Source organism: Tenrec ecaudatus, chromosome 4, assembly GCF_050624435.1.
Source record: "Tenrec ecaudatus isolate mTenEca1 chromosome 4, mTenEca1.hap1, whole genome shotgun sequence".
NCBI lineage: Eukaryota > Metazoa > Chordata > Mammalia > Afrosoricida > Tenrecidae > Tenrec > Tenrec ecaudatus.
In genome coordinates this window covers 171,202,801-171,218,745 of record NC_134533.1, presented here as the reverse complement: position 1 = coordinate 171,218,745, position 15,945 = coordinate 171,202,801, and the positions used below count along the sequence as shown (strand labels likewise).

The 15,945-nt window shown below is 40.4% G+C and overlaps 1 pseudogene; it reads right to left on the bottom strand.

Moving 5' to 3' along the window:
- Positions 1 to 4,985, bottom strand: part of LOC142446121 (glyceraldehyde-3-phosphate dehydrogenase-like) — a 144,078-nt pseudogene extending 139,093 nt beyond the window's left edge.
- Positions 4,986 to 15,945: the final 10,960 nt, after the last annotated feature.

Below are 15,945 nucleotides of genomic sequence, written 5' to 3'. Positions count from 1 at the left end.
CATGGTTGCTCTGTGGGCTGTGAACCACAAGGTCAGCATTGTGAAACCACCAGCCAATCCTTGGGAGAAAGATGAGCCTTTCTTCTCTCTTAAAGATTTGAAGCCTTGGAAATCCCTGGAGCAGCTCTACTCTGTAGTTACAGGGTTGCTATACAAAGTCAGAATTATGAGGTCAGCTTGTAGGTTAGAATTAACTTCATGATAGTGAGGTTTCTTTTTTTAAATAATTAATTGCCTTCATGCTTATTTATAACTGAGCGAACAAGGCTGAGCTAAAAGTTATTGGTCTTATCCCATACTTATTCCAAGATCATTTGGATTTTAATATGGATACAATATTTGTCACATGGAATCTTTGTCTTTTTGTTTAGCTGTGCGTTAGTCTCAGTAGACTAGAGAAATAAAATTCATAGACACTCATGTGTGTAAGAGAGAACTTTGTATACAAGAGCAATTGAGTATTGAGAAAGCATCCCAGCCCAGTCCAGATCAAGCCCATAAGTTGGATATTACCCCATATGTTGATACTAGTCCATACATTCTTCTTCAGATTCACGCAACCATGATGGAAGATCACAGGCCAGTAGCTGGAATGTTTTGTGGATCCAGTGGTGGTAGAAGCCTCTCAGCGCTGGCGTGGGTCTCCACGTGGCTCCTCCAGCTCGCAGGGCTCTGGCTGCATCAGGGTAGTTCCATGTGGCGTCTCGTCAGGAATATCTCTCAGGGAATGAGCATGTGTCTCACCTCCAGCGAGCTATTTATCTCCTTAGCACCTCCAAATGAGGTCATCAAGCCACGATCTGATTAACAGGCTATAAACTCCACCCTTTCACTCTTAAGTATTGTCAAATTGACAACAGATTATGTAACTACCACAACTAAATCATAGATCACTTGAGGACTGGGACCGTGCATGCGACAGGGCCCAGCACATAGTAGGCTCTCAGGACATATTTATTAGATAAGTTTAGACATTGACAAAAATGGATGTTTAGGGCTTATGACTGCATGTAAGCTAAAAATTCATTTTTATATCTAATGTTTTAATCTACCCCTGGCCCACTTTAGGAGTAGAATTATCAGTTTTTTGAGAAATACTTTGTTACCTCCATGAGACATCTGGTAATTCTAATCATAGTATTATGAAGCTAGCCAAGGGTATAGATTTTAGAGTACTATTGAGAAAAGGAAAAATATATAGGAAAATATATAGGAAAGCTTTTAAAACTAAAATACATGGAATTTCTACAGGTTAAAAATTTAGTTTCTGGACATTATTCAAGAAAGCAATGAGGCTAGACACAGGCACAAATTTCAATCTTGTTTACACTGTGACAAAGACATGTCACTAAAATCAAACAAAGTATGAAAATAGCAAGTATATGGTGGTATTAAGTTGCCACTTATTGGGCAACCTCAAAAGCAAGAGATTTAACCCTGTAACGCTGAGTATGATATTTTCATAACACTTAATCAGACATATATATTAATATATATATTGATAACTATGAAAGTAAAGAATGAAAACCAAATTTTCCCCCTGTAATTAAAAATTCAGGTGTTTTGGGTTAAATAGTCCACTGAGATTAATAGTACAATGACTTCCAAATCCATGACTTTTGGATAGCAGTCCTTTGTTTCTTCTTAAACTAGAGAGTTTCAGCTTTAAATCCAAAGGAATATTTCAGTTCCTTGAAACTGCAACAGGTGTGTTTAAAGTAAAGCCTGTTTCCCTTCATGGGGTTTCCAAAGCACTTAATCATAAACCCTAGTAGAAGAATTAGTTCTTTTGATTTGACCCTTGCTCAATAGTAGCTCTTATGATGTGATCGCTGAAGATATGGATGCTGGAGCACAGTGTGGTGACGAAGTCACATGGCGCCTGGCTATAGAAAGAATAGCACTGGGGGCCTAAAGGTTTGTTTTAAAACAGACAATCATCTAAATGAAGTGCCAGTGAAGTTCGCACAGAAGGAGCACACCAGCCTGTGTGATCCAAGGATTGTAAGTAATAAAATCCAAAACCAGAGAAGGGAATTGTATTAGAGATTGAATCTGAACACCAGTTTGCAGAAGGCTATGGTTGGCAGGGAATGTCTGAAATCCATTTGCAGAGCCCCCTCTAGGAGTAAGCCTCCATCAACTCCCTCAGACCCTTGACTGCTCTTGTTAGATGCCATCAAATCAGTTTCCATTCATAGTGATCCTATCCACAGCAGAATGAAACACTGCTGGGCTCTGTGTCATCCTCACAATTGCTCTTTTGTTTGAGCCCATCATGCAGTCGCTGTATGGATCCATCTTGCCAAAGGTCTTCCTCTTCTTTGCTGCACTGCTACTTCACCAAGCATGATTATCCCTCTTAGCAACATGTCCAAAGTACACGAGACCAAATCTCGCCCTCTTTGCCCCTAAGGAACACTTTGACTGTACTTCTCCCAAGACAGATATGTTTGTTCTTTTAGCAGTTTGTGGTACTTCCAATGTTCTTCATTAGACCCATAATTCAAATGCGCAGATTCTTCTTTGGTCTTCCATATACAATGTCCAATTCCACGTTGAGATGGAGCAATCGGAAATACCATGGTTCGGGGAAAGTGCACCTTAGTTCTCAATGTAACCTCCTTGCTTCTCAGTCCTTTGAAGAGGTCTTGTGCAACAGAACCTCTGGTAGCTAGCTCCCTGTCATTGGACCGCTGAGACTGCTGTTGGGTGATCTTCAGCAAAGTTATACTTGCGAGTGATATTCATGATATTCTTCTCATTGGGTGGTCCTGCTGGCATTTGAAATACCAGTGACGTAGCTCCCAGTGTCACAGCAACACGCAAGCCACTACAGTATGACAACCCGATAGATGCGTAATGGAAGAGCATCCTAGGACCTTCAAAACCCTAAACAAGCTAGTCACAGTAGAAAGTACACAAACACATATTTTCTTTTTTTTTTTAACATTTTTTTAGGGACTCATACAACTCATCACAATCCATGCAATTATGTAAAGCACATCTGTACATTCTTTGCCCTCATCAATTTCAAAGCATTTGCTTTCCATGTAAGCCCTTTGCATCAGGTCACAAATACACATTTTCAAAAGTTCTGTTATCTCTTTACCATATCTTTCCCAATTGTTTCTAAGTAATCAATATCCTGTGCCCATTCCATATTAAGATATTAATATTGCTTTTGTGACTCACTATTATGCAGACATTTACAGGACCTCCCTGCTCAAAACAATCCCAAACTTCACAAGTTTTTGTATGCTTGCGCTTTATTTCTTCCTTTCCGGAATGAATCCTTTCTCTTAAGCAAAATGTCTTATTTTTGTAAAGGAAATCAACCCCTCCCTCAAAGTTAGTGATTTTTTTAGAATCTTGTCTTCCATTAAGAGAATGGTTTTTCCTCCTTATTTTATTCTCCAGTAGTTTTCAAACTTGTTACCCAGTAATAAATAGCTCTTTATCCGTAGTTGTGGCCTGGAATGCCCCCCGATGGACTTTCACATGAAAGAGATATGTGGTGATATTACGGAGCACTGAGGGTTTAATAGAATTTCCCCCTTTCAAGTGGGAAACCCAGGATAAATTCCTGGCCAATGCACACAAGCACAGCCACCGCTCCACCCTATGTGGAGACTTGCATGTTGCTAGGTTATATAGGGGTCTCTGTGCACCAAAGGTTCCCATAATCTGGCACTGATTCATTGGTAGTTAACAAAATGATATCAACTGCCTCCCGATTCCACTTAACCTTTTGAAATAGATGATGGCTTAATACTGTGTTATTCTAAGAAGACTACATTTAATTTTATTCACTGCAAATACATTAATAGAGTCATTCCAGCACCAAGTTTATTAAAGAAACATTTCTTAATATAGGCTATTTATCTTCTTAGCAATATGAGGGGTTATAGGTAGATTATTGTGATCCTGCTTTCTCCCCGCACCTTCCTCTTCGCTTCCTGGTATGGATACTCTCAATATTGGTCTTGAGGGGTTTCTCTGTCCTAGATTCCCTGTGTTTCTGTCTCTTATCTATACCAGTGTACATCCTGTAGTCAAGCCAGATTTGTAAGGTAGAATTGGGTCATGATAGTCGGGAGAGGAGGAAGCATTAAAGAGTGCAATGTCAGCCCCAGGATCAAAGGTAGAAGAGTGGGGGTCACTGTTGGAGTTACAGGAGACAACGTGGTCCTCAGTGTAGGATTCCCTTTAGGAACCATCAGACGTCTGCTTCACCACCTTCTTGATGTCATCGTACTTGGCAGCTTTCTCTAAATGGTAGGTGGGATCCATGACAGACACATTGGGAGTGGGGACACGGAAGGCCATGCCAGTGAGTTTCCCATTCAGCTCCGGGATAACCTTGCCCACAGACTTGGCAGCGCCAGTAGATGCAGGGATAATGTTCTGAGCAGTCCACGGCCATCGCGCCAGAGTCTTCTGGGTGGTAGCGATGGTGTGGACTGTGGTCATAAATCCCTCCAAGATGTCAAAGTGGTCATGGATGACCTTGGCCTGGGGGCTAAGCAGTTGGTGGTACAGGAGGCATTGCTGACAATCTTGAGGAGGTTGTCATACTTCCCTCATATTGTTCATGCCCATCACAAACATGGGGACATTGGCAGAAGGGGCAGAGATGACCACCCTTTGGGCACTGCCCTTCAAGTGAGCCCCAGCCTTCTTTAGGGTTGTGAAGACACCAGTGGACTCTACAACATACTTGGCACCAGCCTCACCACCCTCGACGTTGGCAGGATCTCACTCCTGGAAGAAGGAGATGGCCTTCCCATTGAAGATAAGCTTCCCGTTCTCAGCCTTGATGGTGCTATTGACCTTGCCATGGGTGCAATCATACTGGAACATGTAGACTGTTCAGGTCAATGAAGGGTCATTGATATAACAATGTCTACTTTGCCAGAATTGAAAGCAGCCCTGGTGAGTAGGCGCCCAATGTGGCCAAATCCATTGACTCCGACCTTCACCATAGTGCCTCCAGGATGCGGCTGCACCTGCACAGGAATGGAGAGAGGTGGCTGACTACCTGTCACATGTGGAGGAGTAGAGATCCCTGAGAAGGTTGATCCCTGACAAGGTTTTAACCATGAAGAACATTTCTTACGGCTGAAGGAGCTGAAGAAAAATGCAAGCCCTGGCTTGGAATATTGAAAAATTCTAGGGGCAAAACAGTGAATGACATAGGAAGCTTCAAAGGAGGATGGAAAGAATACACTGAGTCATTGTACCAAAAAGTGGGGTCACCACTCAATCCTTTCAAGCAGAAGCATATGTTCAAGAACTATCCAAGAATCAATGTCCTGGAAGGAAGAAGTCCAAGCAGTATTGAAGGCATTAGTGGAAAACATGGTTCCAAGAATTAACAAATACCAATGGAAATTTTTCTGTATATGGATGTAGCTTTGGAGTTACTCACTCATATGTGCCAAAGAATTTGGACAGTTTCCTAGCCAACTGGCTGGCAGAGAGCCATACTTATGCCTGCTCCAAACAGAATGCAGAAAGTATTGACTCATATCTTTAATATGACATGTAAGTAAAATTTCACTTAAGATAATAAAAAAATAGATGCAATAGTACATCTACAAGGAGCTACCAAAATTTCAAGCTGGATTCAGAGAAGGTCTCAGAATGTGGGTATATCTTTGTTGGCATCAGACGGATCTTGGCTGAAAGCAGAGAAAGTTACAGGATGTTTACTGATGTTCTATTGACTATGCAAAGGTATTTGACAGTTTGGATTATAATGAACTAGGAATCCCATTGCCAAGAATAGGAATTCAGAACACTTCACTGTGTATTAGAAATGTTGACGCATTTGATCAATTTCAGACCAACAGCCAGTCATTTGAACAAAACAAGGGAATTGTGATAGTTAGGTTTATTGTGCCAACATGTCCAATGAATACATGGGGGATTAATTGAAGGGTGGAGAGATAAATGGCTCAGCGAGTCTTGCCTTTCTTGTCTCTTGCTCTTTGATGATCAGACTAGTGTGCAGCTGCCTTAGCTTGTTCTCTGCCTGTTTTCAAGCTACACTATCTGTGGGACACCTAACCCATGGACTGTGTTGCTGTAGTTTGAGGTTCCTTCAAGACCTGCTTCGCCACGCTACTGTAGTATACATCGCTTGAGCTGGGGACTGTCGGACCCTGTCATCTGGCTGACTGTTGGAGACCTGCCTTGCTGTTTGCTGCCTGTGGCTGGACAGCCTGAATTGCTTTACAGAGGTCTACCTGGTGGCCCTAATACTTGAAGGACTGCCAGTATATTAGCTATCTCATGTAATTGAGTTGCACTGAGTCATTTATACTGCTTTATATATTAATTGTTTATGTCTTATATATATCATCTATCTATCTATCTATCTATCTATCTATCTATTTATCTATCTATAAAATCCTAGTGTCCTGATTTTGTTTCTCTAGAGAACCCTGTCTAACATAGGGATACTGTATGATTTAAAAGCAGTAAAGGTGTGCAACATGGTTGTATTCTTTCATCAGAATTATTCAGTCTGTATGCTGTGTAAAGAATCAGAGAAGCTAGACTAAGCACTTGGCATCAGGACTGGAGGAGGACTTTTTAGCAACCTGCAATATGCAGATGACATAACCTTGTTTGTTGAAAGTGAGGAGGATTTGAAGCCCTTAATGATGAAGATCAAAGGCTATAGGCATCCCTATGAATTGCAACTCAATATAAAGGGAAAAAATCCTCACAATAGGACCAATAAACAACATCATGATAAATAGAGAAAAGATTGAAGTTGTCAAGAAATTCATTTTGCTTGGATCCACGATCAATGCTCCTGGAAGCAATATTCAAGAAATCAAAGGGTGTGTCATTGAGTTGGACAAATCTGCTACACAATGCCTCTTTAAAGTGTTAAAGATCAAAGATGTCACTTTGAGGACTAAGTTGTGCCTGACCCAAACCATGATATTCTAAATTGCCTCATATGCTTGGACCATGGATAAAGAAGAGTGGGAAAGAATTCATACATTGGAATGATGATGTTGCCAAAGAATATCAAAGTACCTTGGACTGCCAAAAGGACACACAAACCTGTCTTGGATAAAGTACAGCCAGAATACTCCTTCAAAGTGATGATGGAGAGACTGTGTCGCACTTCATGTAGACAAGCTCTCAGGAGAGATGAGCCCCTGGAAAAAGACCTCATGCCTTGTGGAGTGGAGGACCAGCAGAAACGAGGAAGAGCCTGGGTGAGAGCGATTGGCTTTCCCAATAGACTCAAACCATAGGAACAATTGTGAGGAAGGCCCAGGACAGGGTGGAGTTTCTTTCTGTCTGCATAGGATTGGTATAGGTTGGAAAGGACTGGAAGGCTCCTAACAACCTCAGAGTCTTCTGAGTGACTCCATTCATGCCCTGGGTCTGGGGAAACTTGAGTTTAATAAAATCCAGAGTTCTGTGCTGGGCACAAGTAAGGAATGCCCGATGTAGAATTAAGGAACAACTTGGCTTTATGTAGGGCTTTTTTTCCATATCAAAATGGAATAGTTGGATGGGAAGTAGATTTAAACTACAATCTACTTTAAACTACAACTACAACTAAACTACAACTACAATCTATGAGTAACATATGCTTTTATATATTTTGACTGAATACACATAAGGCAAATCCAAGATGTTACCTGGTGACCTAGCATCTCCACCAAAACTTGTAAATTAATTGAAGAATGTATAGTTGCAAAAGCACATTTTCCTCAGTTCTTCTGGCTACATATTTTTTACTCTCAAATCTTGTTAACTTCTAATATACTTTTGATGTGGATTCCTTCTTAATACAGAACATGTTTTAATATTCTTATTTTTGGCAATATTTTACATAAACATGTTACTTCCAGAAAGTGATTTAGTAACAAATGTTAACAGAAGCATCTTTGCCATGTTTTTGTGCAAATAATGTGCATGTTATACTGTTTTTTGCAAACTGTACAACCTCCTCTGGTGCCCGTTATGCATACTATGTGTGTTGTATGAGAGAAGATATAGTAGAATATTTATTGATGTTTACTCTTTAGACTATATGGACTCAGGTTAAACACACCCCCATGATGGCAGTGCAAGGGCAGTGAGTTATTTAAGGTGGTTCTTCTAGCCAAAGTTTTTGGCTCCCACCAAATGACCTTTCCCTGCATGGGTCTGGTTGAGAAGGCGGGGGAAGATATTGATGGGATTCACCTCTGAGTGACTGCAGACAGGATTCCCTGACGTAGCATCCTGCTGTGTATACAAGGAGCCCTTTGAGAAGCAGGAGAGATCTCATTACCAGCTAGAACCAGAAGTATAGTGTGTCCTCTGGACCTGAGATCCCTGCTCTGTGAACCTCCTGGATCCAAATGACCGTTACCTCATCAGAGAAGCAGCAGCAGAACCAGGAACCAGAGGATAGAGCAGAGGGACGGACTTGCCAACACCCTCCTCAGATTAAGATGAGTGCCTTCGTGCAGGGGGCTGGCTTTTGGAGTTGGACTCGCTGACCCACGGAAGGTGTGCTGACTGCTTTTGGACTGAGGCTTACTGAAGTGAGGTGCCTCTGGGCATTTAACTGAGGGAACAGGTTTTCAAGATCCACCGAGCTTGAGCTGGATGACTTTCAGTTGAGGCTTACAGAAGAGTGGCACGCCCCTTTGGGCATTTATTAACAGACCTGGAACTTTGTCCTGTGTCCTGGTAAACAACTACCCTGAGCACCTCTCACTGGCATTGCAACATGTTCATTCCTTAGTAAACCCTTTAATTATGAATTTTGTCAGTTTTTGTGTAGCGATTGCAATGGATATTAGACTCCAAACAAGTAATATAGCAAACATCAATCAACACACTACAATATGCACCCTGAATGGTATTTGACTTTTATACCAAAAGCAAGCCTGTTGGCATTGAGTCAATTCTGATTTGTACTTTGTAGTAAATGAGCACAGTGGAAATGCATAAAAGATGATGAGAAGGGAATAGTCCTTACATTTTAAATTTTTATTAGCATTTGATAAAACATCATATTCTATTTGTGTAACATTTAGTAAATTTGGAAACATATTAAATTATAAAACCTATGTAAAACTTCATAATTCCAAGTTGTTGGACATAGTTTTTAATTTGCACTATATATTGCATGTACATATATTAAGAACAGCACCATTGGTTTCTCTCAGACTAGACCCAAGAAGAGGGAAGAACATCCAAGCCTCCAGGGAACAATTAGCCCAGGGGCAAATGGACCACACAAGCCACAGTTTCCACTACCTGAGACCAGGAGAACTAGATGGTGCCCAGCTATCATCACTAACTGATCTGGTATGAGACAGAGTGTGCAAAAAAATGTAGAACAAAGTTCAAAATCACATCAAAGATATTTATTGGTCTGATAGAGACTGGTGGGACTTAAACACACTTTCCATCTGAAATTGAATCTACCCCTAGGGATCAACTTTTAGCCAAACAGTAGACAGGATTATAAAATGAATAATAGCAATAGGGAGGGAAATATTCCTCTGTGCAGTCTCTCCTAGATGACCAAAGCTCAGAAGGCAAGAACGAGTAGGAAAGGGTAAATGAAAATGAGGGACATTGGGAGGACAGGGGAACAGTGAGGGGATTACACACGTCACAAACAAAATGTGGATAAATTGGAATGGAAAGCTGGTTTGCTCTGTAAACTTTCACAGTTTAAAACTTAGGTTTTAAACACTCATAGTTTTTATAAAAAGTTTAACAGTATATAATAATTTTCATATTCTGTTATAGTCTCATTAACAGTACTTTATTAGTGAATTAATGTCATTAAAAGCATTTTGAAGTCCCTTTCTGTTGCTTATCAAAGACAACTGTGTCAAGTCGTGATGTTTGCAGGCTTTTATTTTCCACACTGTCTCTCCTACTGTCAGAATTGTGAATGATGAAATTTACATGATAATTATTATTTTATTTTACTAACATTTTTTAGTATATATTTTTTCTTTCTTTTTAGTAAAAACTTTTTGTTGAGGTAAAATTCACAGGACATAAAAATGAGCCATTCTAAGGACGGGATGCAGGCATTGATATTTTTGAAGGCATTGTCTGACGTTGTCAATATTGATGTATTTATTTCCTGAAACTTTTCATTGTCAATTGGGTGGCTGCATGCTATGTGATGTAATACTTCCTGTGGTGTTGCCTATAGGAGAGCATTAACCTTTTCAAAATATGACATCTTCACTGAGTCCATAATTACTTCCCTATTCAGCTTGGGAGCCAGTCTCTGTTGACACCCTCTATTTAATGCTTTCGATGAGTAGTGAGTTCACCTCGTAACTGAAAGGTTGAGTCTCATCAGAAGTACCTCAGAAGAAAGGTCTGGCAAATGACTTCTGAAGAAAATCAAGTCAAATTCTGTGGAGCACTGTCTACTCTGACACACATCGGGTCACTATGCGTTTGAATCCTCTCATGGCAACTGGTCAATCTGTTGTTTGCGTAACTCTCTGGAGGAGAAGTCTACGGATTTGGCTTGGGAGCAGTGGTTCTTAACAATGGCTGCACATTAAAACCACTGGGGAAGATTTTAAAAAGTCAATGTAGAAGCTGCATCTCAGAATAATTAGATTAGAGGCCCCAGGGATAGAATCAGATGTGGGTATGTTTTAAAATCTTGTCTGATAATTTTAATGCTTATCTAGGGTTAAGACCTACCGCTGAAGTATTAAACTTATATTTTCTGCCTGGATCTGCTAGAATTTTTTTCTTCTTTAGTTTGAAATCTTGAAACGTTAAACAGAATATGTCTAGGTACCTAGACAGCCTCATTAATTTTGCCTGATATCATTTAATTCTATAAATTCTACAATCTCCTTTCCCTTAATATTCTGTTCATTGCTTCCACGATACACATTTTGTTTTCCATTAATTATACTTCCTGGATCTCTTTACTTAGTTTCTCGCATTAATTTATCATTTTGTCTTGTGATGTCAGCAAGAATTTTTTACTTAGGTTCTGATAAGCTAATTTTTTTCCTAGGGTATTCAGTCAGCGGTCTAGTAACTTGGACACAGTTTGTAATTCTGCAGCTGTACTTCTGTCATATAATCTTTTTTTATCAGGATATTCTTTGCATGAGTGTCTTTTTTTGGCGTAACAAATGCAAAATACATTTGAATCTTGTTGAGATTGTAAACGAAAAGTTGTCTACAATTTCTTCCTGTTATTTTCGCCACACACTCTCACTGATTCATCAGGATGGAATCCCCTGCTTTTAATTGCATTAACTTGGGTCCGTTATGCTTTTTATCTAGGTATTGTACAAAATAATCATCATTGATTCTTAGTCTTTTCTGGCTCGAAGGTTCCTGAAGACTTTATTGGGGTTTGGTCTTGTTCTCTGAAATATGGTAAAATAATGAGTTCAATTTGTATAGAACTTAACAGGCTAACTCTTAAACAATGTGATCTCTGCTTAGAGGCTCAGGCACCTTCTCATCCCCCAACTGCACCCCTGGGTACCTTCACTGTTTGGATCTTGCTTTGTTGAAACCAAGTGTGCTGACCAGTTTTATTTAATTCTTCAAATGGTTAATGCACTTCACTGTTAATCAAAGTTCAGAATCATCTCAGAGGAAAGGCATACGATCTATGGAACAATCTGTTACCGGAAAACCTTATTTAGCCTACTGACCTTGGTGCCCCCTGACAATGAAAAATGTTTTGTACTATAACCCATAATACAGGATAAGGTGTAGGCATCTGCTTTTGCAGTCCTCCCTGGATTTTCCATCACTTCCAGAAAGCATTATCGCCCACTTTAGGAATTACTGATCTAACTCTTTCCTGAAAAATTCCACATTACTCAATTATACCTTGTCAAACGGAAGTTTGGAATCCTTGAGAGACTGAAATTATGTTCCTTCTCAATGTTCTTTGAATTTGGGGAACAAAATAAAATCCAAAGAGGCAAGATCGTGGCTCTCCTGGGGTTAGGATAGTTTCCTTGTGAAATTATCCCAGAACATCCCTCGATGCCCTTAAGGATGTGCAGGTACAATGCTGTGTTGAAAATTTTTTCTTGAATTTTGGAAAAAATTTCTTGAGAAAAATTTCACCTTTTCTGACCCGTTTGTCACCAAATCAAATTTAAAGTTTCTTAGAACTTCTTCCTAGTAAGTCTCTGCGATTCTTTGGATTCCCCCTGATGCCCCATACTAGTCTCCATAACCTTCCGAGCCAACTACTCTGTCTGAAACATAAGTGGCCCAGTGTATCCCCTTGGGAGCAACTGTTTTGATCAGTCCTGTTTGGGGTCAGTGCTTTAACGGAACACAAAAATGTATACTACGTGTGTTACTGACACAACTTGCCTGCAGCCATCCTCTGGTGGCAGAGACAGTTGAGCCATACTTTGTTTGGAATAAAAGGGTGCATGTAAGAGCTGGAACCCCCATAACAATGTGTTCTACTTATCCTCACATTTTTGCCTTATAAACATTTTTTTGTGTGTGTTCTTAAATGTTCTCCCTCTTCCATTTGCTCAGAGCTTTTCTTCAAAACCACTACTAGTCACGTAAGGAATCTTCATGATTTGAACTTTTCTTAAACCTACTTGTCTGTCTTTCTTATCTATTTCTACTCTCTTATTTGTTACTGGAAACATTGAAAACTTTGTCAACTATAGTAAGGATTTCATTTCCTGAATGATAAATTTGCTCTTTGGTACAGTATAAAATGTCATAATGGTGTAATTAATTTCAAATTGTTCTTTCCTTATTCATCTGGTTAATTTTTAAATATCCATCTCTCAGCTAACTTCCTCTTCACATCTGTCGCTAACTAACTTATCTTTTGTCACTCTTGAGAGCGTAAAGGGACTTCTTAAGTTGTTAATTAGTAAAGGTGGTGTTTTCTAGGGAAACTAACTAGTGACATTTAAATATGTATAAGCAAGGACTTGACATCAAGAAAGAATTTTATATCAAGGATGCAAACCAGTTCAACTCAATTCCATAGCTCAGATGCTAGCTGAGGTCCTTCAGGCTGACACAGCTGCTTTGGAAGAAGCCAAAGGTGATGTAAGAAGCTTAGAGATCACAGACTTGTGGGTACAGAGTCACAGAGACCCAAGGTCTGCAGGCTCCAACAGCTGCCAGGGTGGGTGGGCCACATGTTGCTGTCAGCCCCAGACATAAAGTAGAGGACCTTGTGAAGTAGGAAGCGCAGGGAGAGAGGGCTCAGTTCTTGTTAGTGTCTCTCTTATAAAAATGCCACACTCCCAAAGACGTGCCACCAGCCTGCTACCCGATTGATAGTCTGGACTCCATTCATAGCCTTTCGTGTGTGTATCTGTGTGTGTGTGTGTGTGTGTACGCAACGAGGAAACATTCCGATGTTTATTCATAAAATTAATAAAATTGCAAAGGCCAGTTACAGAGTCACGCATCCATCAATAAACAAGAGGGAAACAAAACATTCCAGACGTCTCTTGAGAAAAGTTCCCAAGAAACATGCACCAGGCTGGACATCGACTGCTCCGCCGTGGTCTCACAGCTCACAGCACACTGTGCTCCTTTCTGCAGTTTCTCAACAAGCTCTTCCTTGTATTGGCCTTTCTCTTTTCCAATCAATTCAGTTTTGTGTTCAAGACATTTTCCAATCTTTGTCCAATGTCAGCCTGATGACAACCTCCTTGCTTGGATGAATGTCCACTTGGACAGTTGGGCCATTGGCTTTCTTGCGTGGCACTTGCTCCGTGCAGAAGATGTACTTCTTCCTGTGCACCTAGACTACCTTGTCGATTTGCTGACCTCTCTAGTGTCCTTGAATCACCTGGACCTCAGCGTCCTTGCTGATGGGCATGGGGCACTAGTTATACTTCTGTTGCAGCTCCTTGGAGCGTGGGGACGACATGACCTTCCTGTGTAAGTTCGAGGGATCATTGAAATGGCATTTGTGGTTCATGTTGTGGTCGGAGGTCACAAAGGGTTTGAGCTTCATGGGGACCGTCAGGCGTCTCAGATCGCCTACACGCAGCTCCACTCATCTCTTCTTACAAGTGCCAGGATGACACAAAAACCTAGTCCACCCTTGTCAACTGGCGCCTGTACACACTTTTATTTCCACCCCACACACACAACTTTTTAATCACACAAATCTCCTCCTAAAAAGACTCCAATACAATCATACTTGCACCAAACAGATATAACAAACATGGAGACAACCAAAAATGCACCAGGCCCATTCACATCTTATATCTTACATGTGAAAAAACAAAAATATTTGATGCCCAACAATTGCAGTTCTGTGAACAATTACCTACACCTGAATCTTATATTCCTGTCAACATCTTTCCTGAGCCGCTCCTCCCTAGAACCATTTGGAAAACAGAAAACTATGCAGTGGGGATACTCCTTTGTTCCACTATTTGTGACTAAAGACACTCATGAAAGTTTATAAGCCAGCTACTTCATGCTATTATTTCCCCCAACCCCACCCCAACTCATTTTGGATATATCATTTCTAAATTGTTCATTCATATGAACCCAGTGATCTGAGGAGACAAGCACGTTGTTTGATGTGTAAAACATTCTTTCCAGTTGGAACCTTTGTGTCATAATCAATAAGCAGAGTCACATCTTGAGCAAGTGTCCCCTCAAGACTGCAAGCAATGTGCACCAGCTCACATGGTCAAATATCTTTCTTTGTATCTAGTCATGATCTGGCCAATTTAGTCCTAGCCATTGAAGCTAGGTCAGTGGGTACCACTTGTACTTACCAACCTTAGACACCGCCCCCCCTCCCTGGCTAGTTTATGCCATAGAGTCAGTTTTGGCTCAAGTTTTTAAACTTTAGACCAGCCAGCCTTTCCTTGTGTCTACTCTCTAGTGTCCATGGAGCAGGTTTCAGTGGCCAGACTCAACTTGTTTGTTTATTGCTGAGTTTCCCCAACTTCCACTCAACAAGTGAGTCCAGATGGCCACTTAGCAAGCACCCCAAGCTTCTTACAGGTTCGCTTTAACTTTCAGTCCTGGGGGTGGAGTGGTTGGGGTGGGGTAGTGGGTGCTGTTCTCTCATGGACACCGATATTTTCAGCCTAGTGCATCGGCAGATGACTGCGTGCATCCACTCCAGTTCATAAAGCCAAACTGGTCACTCTTTTTCCTCTTCAGTCTCTTAGCAGTTATATGTGGGTCTGCATGTCTTTTCAAATACAAACATACCGATGCACAATGTCCTGGGTGGGGCATAACTTTCCATCTAGGCACCTTACTCTACAATGACTTAAAACAAAAACTTGTTTCTTCTGGGAAATCTCTAATTCCCAGCACCTATAATTATAAATGTTGAAGGTTTATGAGTTTATAAGATCCCTCTAATCACAATTTCAAATATTCATTTCTAATCCCACATTATTTCTATAGTGGCGAGTAGGAGAAATCAATATAATCCTAGTGTTAACAAATCTTAGCAACATTAAAAAAAATTCAAGTTTAAAATTAAAGTTCTCTTAGACCCGTGATTCTCACCCTTCCTCATGCTACGACCCTTTAATACAGTTCTTCATGTTGTGGTGACCCCCAACCATAAAATTATTTTCATTTATACTTCATAATCATAATTTTGCTACTGTTATTAATTATAATGTAAATATCTGATATGCAGGATGTATTTTCATAGCTACAAATTGAGCATAATTAAAACATAATGATTAATCACAAAACAATATGTAGTTATATATATATCTGTGAAATATTTATTTCTAATTAGAAAGAAATGAAATTTTGTCTTGAAGCATGGTGTAGCATGGGTAACAGTCTTCCTGCCAGGTACTCCTATGTGGGTGTATCTGCATGGTGGTGGACCCACCTGGAGACCAATAGAGGAGCAGTGCCTTGGTTCATAAGACCATCAGAAGTATGTGTTTTCTGATGGTCTTA